The sequence below is a fragment of the Brassica oleracea genome, chromosome C1, assembly GCF_000695525.1.
Source record: "Brassica oleracea var. oleracea cultivar TO1000 chromosome C1, BOL, whole genome shotgun sequence".
Taxonomy (NCBI): Eukaryota; Viridiplantae; Streptophyta; class Magnoliopsida; order Brassicales; family Brassicaceae; genus Brassica; species Brassica oleracea.
In genome coordinates this window covers 10,727,688-10,735,530 of record NC_027748.1, presented here as the reverse complement: position 1 = coordinate 10,735,530, position 7,843 = coordinate 10,727,688, and the positions used below count along the sequence as shown (strand labels likewise).

The following is a 7,843-nucleotide window of genomic DNA, read 5'->3' as shown; positions in this document are numbered from 1 at the left end:
TCATTATATATATATATATACACACATATGTTGATGTAGTCCACACCTTATCTACGTAAATATCGCTTCATAAATTCTTAGAGCACATGCCTTTTCTTGTATCTGAAAGTTTGAAAGACACCTATCCACTTGTTGATTACTACTGTGAGCATATAGCTAGTTATAAGCTTATTTGACTCTTATAAGAGCATGTCAGTTTTTGTGCTCATGGTGCGTTCATTAAGCAGCGTTAGAACTATTGTACCCAGGACTGATGCAGGGCAGAAGCATCACCTGTTCTCTTTACGTGTGTCAAATCTGCTTGTGCTGCTTTTGCAACAGTACATCACACAGGGATAAACTGAAATCTAATATCGCGTCAGCACGGTGGGGAGGTGAGCATTATTTTCTTTTCGCTGATGTATGAAGTTAACTGATAAGCATTCAGAACAGTTCATGATCTCCTTGGTATTTTGTAGGACGCAGGGATCAAAGGCTCAGAAGTGGAAACTTATTATCCGAAATCTTCCTTTCAAGGTTGTGATAACCTGGGATGTTAAAACTTTTTGTAGTTATTTTGTGTATGAGATCTGATCATCTTTTACTGACTCGGTAAATTTGAATGCGGTCACTGGCAGTGGTCCGAATTGACTTTGGCGTGTGGAGCCAAATCATTGTTCAGAGTGCTCCTAAGCCAAAAAGGAAATCCCCTTGCTACGTAAGAATGTATCCACACGCCAAAGGAAGCACTTCGAGCGATGAGAAGGGCACTTTGATTGGTTTCAACTGTTTCTGAGTGAAAATTCCATCCTGATAGTTTAGACAAAGCTAAATTGATCTCCGAAGCTTGATAAGCAAAAGACGTACTCCAATCAGATCATTAGCTCCAGTTCCAAAAATGATTTGGGATACTTTTAGGCTTGACATACTATTAATAGCCATAGGCGACATTGGAGTTTAGCCTCCGCAAAACTATTAATTCCAGCTATAGCATGTCGACTATGCATAGGAACCTTTCCCAAGAACAAATTTGCCGTGCCACATCACAAGTGAAGAACAAATGGTTTAAAGATTCTCCTTCCACTCCACATATTTGGCATCTAAAATCCACTTTCATTCCTCTTGCCAAGATCAAATCAGCCACAGGAAGAGCTCCCGAAAGGATTTTCCATAAGAAAGTTTTGATCTTTGGAGAAGTTTTTAAAGACCAAACCTGATATTTAAGATCATTGACGGAGGGTAATGCTGAAGCTTCCATATGTAGTTGAGCATTAGTGATTTGATTCTGCATCCAATATCTAAGATTAAACTGAATATTTTGCACTTCTATTATGACCCCAGATCCAAAAATCATCTTTGCAAAATGCGATCAATGTCTTCAGGAAAGAAGAGATCCTCAAGCTTCTCTTTATTCCAGTGCCTTTTATCACGGTCAATCAGATCACAAACTCTAAGATCAATGTCAATGATGTGATTGCTTATCAAAGGTCTGCACGCATACATGCATCTCTGATCCAAACTTTGAGAGATAATCCATTCCCAACCATTTTATTGAGACCAGTCAAAAGATGTCGTCCATAAAGTGTGCGCAAATGAAAGTCTTGAAGACGGAGGAGCAGAAAGGAAATCAACATTCTCAAAATATCTACTTTTCATAAACCGAGAGAAGAGACTGCTAAGAACAAAGCTTGGTTGAACACTTGAAGATCTCTAAATCCTAACCCCCTCCATCTCGTTTTGAAAGACAAATTTTATCCCAGCTGTTCCAGTGAATTTTTCTTTTATTAGAGGAGTTCTACCAAAAATCAGCTATAGCAGATGTAAAAGATTGGCAAGTGGTTTTCGAAAGCCTAAAACAGGACATAGCGTGGATAGGCATAGCTAAGGCAACTGTTCACCATAATCTAGCAAACCAACCAGAACAGAACATCTACTCTTTAAGGGAATCATGAATGTATTTAAGCATGTTTATCTTTGAGCCAGGCCTAGCTAATATGATAAGTATTAACTTGAAAGCCCCATCTGAGTGAATTTGGTCCAATAATATGGAGGAGCAGATTGGTTGAAGCCATTCAAATCAAATTGAGCAAAATCGGTTTGCAATCTAAGGGGACAACGTCCATGAAAGAAATCACAGTTGCAAGGTTGGTATTAGGAGAAACAAAAGTGAGGATAAATAAATAACATGAGAGCTCTCCACCACTCACTACGTCTTAATGTAAACAAAATGTCAAGCAAGATGTGATGTTTCGTTAACTGAACAGAGGGGGAGGGGACATAAGTCTAATATCACCTAATTTTTATTCAAAAGCATAAATAAAAGGAAGACCAAATTAATTCCCAGAAGGGAGAAACCATCGAGCATCAATGAGATCCATCTTGTCAAGATCGGGATAGCGATCGAGGGACTTGGTTGCAAGATTGAACACACAGATGTCAAGGTCGGGAGATGCACATTGGCAGGGACGATAGTGACGGATGAAATAAATGGAGTCAGGTTCGATACCAAGGGCCTTGTTAGCAGGCACAGTGTAACCCAAGTCAAGAAGCAGGGCCTCACCATTAAGAGAATATACCTCAGTAACCGTGTGGCCGAAGAGATCAGGGTTTTCAATATCAGGATTCTTCTTGTAGAGGCGGAAGCAGGTCCTATTGCATGGATCACTCTCAACCAACAGAACCTGCCCTGATGTTGTAACCGCAATGCTAGAATCGCAGGACATATCCGCAGAAAGCATTGGGAATGGTGTACCATCGGTAATATCTTTGAAGAAACCTTGCGGTCCAGACAGATCTAGGACTCGAACATAACGACGATTTGTTGAGAGATAAAGACGGGTACCCCATAGCACCATCTCCGACAAGCCATCTAACAAGTGCAAGTCTTGGTGGTGAAACAGTGGAATGTCAGTGTAATGAGTATCCCCATTCTTGCAGAAGCTCATGTAAGAGTGGCCAGGGAGGTCGAACAACCACACCACAACGTACTCTTTTCCACTCTCGGAAACCCACAAAGTCCCCTCACCACATCAGCACTCAGATCCTTGTAAATAGCGCCAGACTCCTTCCTTATAAACTCTCTATCTCCCACGCGTATCAGCTGAATCAATCGACTCTAGAGACGGAAGACGGATCTTTTTCTCGCTAAACGCATCTACGATGTACAAATTGGATCCTGAATCCAACAACAAGAGCCAGTTACCCGAGTTTGCCAGGAATCGACAAGAGGCCCGACAATACTTCTCCACGCACTATGAAGATATACGGTGATATCGGATCACCCTGCCTGATGCATCTTTGGGGGATTACACATCCAACTGCTTCATCATTGAGGAGGAAAGAGTAGGATAGCGTTGTTATGCACTCCATGATCTAGCCAACAAAGGTGAGATAGAATCCCATTCTTTCAAATACATATCTGATAAACGATCATTTCAGCCTATCATAGGCTTTGCTGACCTCAGTTTTCACAGCCATTGAACAGTGTTTAACAGCATCTACGATGTACAAATTGGATCCTGAATCAAACAACAAGAGCCAGTTACCCGAGTTTGCCAGGAATTGACACCCTGAAAAGTCTCCCAGTTTCCTTTGGAACGTGCCTTCTTTCAGGTTATACAGCACACAACCACCGTCTTTCCGAAAAAAGGCATCACTCCTGGTGATCTGATGCGTCCTTTGAGGGAAGAAGTCATTATCAGGAGGCAGATTCTCGCCTTGCAATTATTGCGTGTAGTATAGGGCACCGCTTATGTTTTTTTTCTTGGGCTAAGGAGACAATTTAATAAAGTAACATCTCATAATAATAGTATTATACTAAGTTACTAACGGAATATTTAGTTGCTCAAAAAAAAATAACTAACAAAATATTCTTGTTATGTTAATTTATAAATCACAATCCTAAATTTACATTATTTTCTCAAAAAAGTGACAACTTTCCAAAAATAAAAAAATTTTTTAAAATCCCCCTATATATTAAATGAGAAGTCAATTTAGTGATTTCTGATGACGTGTCGCTCATAGGTGAAGTTTCAAGAAATTATTATAATTTGATTGGTCGATTGTTTTTAATTTTTATTTATTTAAATTAGATCTAAAAATTTAAGGTAAGTCTAATAACATTTAACATCACTTGCCATATAATCTAAAAAATATTACAAATAACAATTTATGGCAACCAATTCTCGAAATTATAGAAAGATTAATAATGTTTTATTTATTACTTTTAATAATTATAGACTATAAAATATAATGAACGAATTTTTATATAAGATAATTATAATAGTTTTATACTCTACTTGATGAATTGTATTCAAATATAATTATATAATAACTATTTTAAATATTACAAAATCCAAACATCTTTATTTATATGATTTTTAAGTTATTTATCGTTGTTTACAGAATAAATTTATCAGAATTTTAAAATTATTTATATAATGTTATAAATTATTAATAAAAATATAAATCCTACTATATATTGATTGAGAAGTCACATAAGTGATTTTTTATTACGTTTTGATCATAAATGAACTCTTCAAAATGTTATAATTTGATTGGCCGATGATTTTTAATTTTATTTATTATAATTATATCTAAAAGGAAAGGATAATTCAATTACCACTTTCCAAATAATCGACATAATATTAGAAATATTTTTTTATGGTAACTAATTGTTGAAACTATGAAAGAGTAATAATGCGATCAATTTTTTTATATATTTATAAATTACATAAGATAATAAACAAAAATATTTATTTGAATTGATATAATGATTTTATATTCGTATAGAAAGAATTATATTTGTATATAAAGTATCATAATAAAAATTAATGTCTAATAATTCAATGCGTGATTTTATAAATCATTTATAAAATTATAAATACATTTATGAAATTAATTCTATTGGCTTATCAGATGTTTTAAATTATTATAAGAGGTTCTAAGTCATTTATAGAAACTTATACATTAATTTCTAAAATGTATTTTGAAAATTTATCCTCCTATTACAACATTTTGATTTTTTTTCATTTTTAATGGTAAAATTCTTCAACTATGTTTACTTAGTGTAGAAACCCCTAAACTAAAAATTTACTGGTAGTAATGGTAATTATGACCTGTTAAAGTTTAATTCATTAAATAAATTTAGTTTAGGCGGTTTTTCGTTAAATACTTAGTCTGAGGATTTTTACCCAAAACAAACTTAGTTGAGGGGTTTTAATGTTAAAATTCTTTATTCTTTCCTTATTATCTATTATTTAAATCCTTATAGTGGGATTTGTTTTATCAAAAACCAGTTGCAATCAACTGACGAGATATCTTCTTTCCTAATATCATGCATTTAATATTTAAATATATATATATATATATATATATATATATATCAAGATTTGAGTTACCAAAATTATGTATATAATATAACTAGAATATCTTTAGAATTTTATTAGAAGATATTCTATCTCGTAGCTGAGTTAAAATTTATTAGAGAATATTCTATCTCATAGTTTCTCTTGAAAGCTAGGTCATTTAGAAACTTATACCAATTTGCTATATATATATCACGCCACCCCCATTAGTTTCACGCATCTTCATATGTTTTTGATCGTTCTAATTTAAATTCTACTTTTGTGATCTTGCGCAGGCGTATGATAATCAATAAGTAACTCATAGACGGAAATACTATTACTGATAATTTTATGGGGGATTCTTCTTCTCTGTTTATTTTTGTTCTCTTTCTCTTCATGTTGTATCTCTATCTATATTTTTGCATCAGTAGTGATTCAACTAACAAAAAGAGACGACTCTCTGTATCCAGGAACTGATCATCCCTTTCGAAAAAAATAATTCTTTTTTTTTATAAAGTTAAATCACTTATCAAAAATATAATATAAGATGTGTATGCTAATCAATTGAAATTTATTTATTGTGCGTGATCCTCTTCATGTACGTCTGAGAGCCAAAAGTAATCTCAAAGCTTTTTAAAAACTTTGAAACTCACTATAATGATGCGGGCCGGTCACCTAGAGTTAAGATCAGATGCATATTAACCACATACATGTAACATAAGTATTATTTAATTGTAAATATGTAATTATCAATTTAATATTAATGTTAATACCCGCACATGCGTGCGGGCGGTCCACCTAGTTATTTATAAAATACAACCTATTGATCAAATATTCTAATAAAATACTCATCTATCAACAAATATTCTTGTTATCCTAGTTTCTAAATCTCAATCTCAAATTTACATTTTTTTCTCTAAAAACTGATAATTTTTCTAAAATATAAAAAATTTAAAATTTATTAAAAAATACAACCTATTGATCAAAAATTATAAAAATTACTCATATATCAACAATTATTTTTTTATCTTGATTTCTAAATCACAATCCAAAATCCAGGGCTGATGCTTTTTCCGAGAGACCATGGTTTTGTGTGGTTTTGTGCTGTACGACCCTATAGAAGGCAATATCCAAAGTAACTTGAGATAATTTCTATATTAATCTTATTTATCTTCTAAAATTAAAATGTAAAACCAAAAAGTTTTAGATATATCACTACAAGAAAACGTGCCCATAACAACGAAAATTTACGACGAAAATATTTCGTCGTAAATTTACATGGTGTTTACAACTCAGTTACGAGGAATCCAACTTTCGTCGTAAACGCCATGTAAATTTACGATGAATAATGTTCGTCGTGAAATCCATGTAAGTTTACGACGAATGTACGTGGAATGAGAAATACGTCGTAATCATTACATCGACATTACAACGAAACATGTTACCGTTATATTTAGGTGAAAACGTGTATTCAATGTGCTTTAACTTACCTAATTTCGTCGTAAAGTCGTTGTAAATATTATGTTAAAACCATGTAAAATCCATGTAAAATATTCCTTGTAAAATCGTTGTTATATTTCAACTACCCAACTCGAAAATTTCTCTATATATATATCATTTCCCACAACTCCCTTCCTCACAACACACAAATGGAAAAAAAAATCAGAAAAAAAAAATTTCAAAAACAAATCTAAGAAAAAAATGGCCGGTGGCGGTAGTATTTACGAGTTACGGAGTTGGATGTATTTGCAAAAAGATTCCGACGGGAGGGTGACGAACACATTTCTGAGCGGGCTAGAGACATTCATGCACCAGGCGAGCTGTACACCGATCACACAGGAAAGCGGTAAGATGTTCTGCCCCTGTCGGAAATGCAAGAATTCAAAATTTGCACGTAGTGAAACTGTATGGAAGCATTTAGTAAACAGAGGATTTACACCACAGTACTACATTTGGTATCAACATGGAGAGGGTTATGGGGGAAATGAAGCTAGTAGTAGTAATAATAATTTTGAGGATGGTCATCATAGTGAAGAACCGAATCATTTGCATAATGAATATAATTATCATCAAGATCATGAGCAGATGGTAGATCATGATAGGGTTCAAGATATGATTAGTGATGCATTTTTAGAAACAACTACAACAATAGCTGATGGAACTGGAAATGTAGAAGAACCTAATTTGGATGCAAAAAGGTTTTATGAAATGCTAGATGCTGCAAATCAACCAATCTACACTGGTTGTAGAGAAGGTCTCTCTAAATTGTCTCTAGCAGCTAGGATGATGAATATTAAAACGGATCATAATTTACCTGAGAATTGCATGGATGCATGGGCGGAGTTGTTTAAAGAGTATTTGCCAGAAGACAACGTGTCTGCTGAATCTTATTATGAGATTCAAAAATTGGTTTATAGTCTTGGGTTGCCTTCGGAGATGATTGATGTTTGCATCGACAACTGCATGATCTACTGGAAAGAAGATGACAAGTTAGAAGAGTGTCGATTCTGCAAAAAAAC

The 7,843-nt window shown here is 34.0% G+C and overlaps 1 pseudogene; it reads right to left on the bottom strand.

Annotated features, from left to right (window-relative positions):
• Nucleotides 1-2,256: 2,256 nt before the first annotated feature.
• Nucleotides 2,257-4,118, bottom strand: LOC106331283 (annotated as a pseudogene).
• Between the last annotated feature and the right edge of the window lie 3,725 nt (nucleotides 4,119-7,843).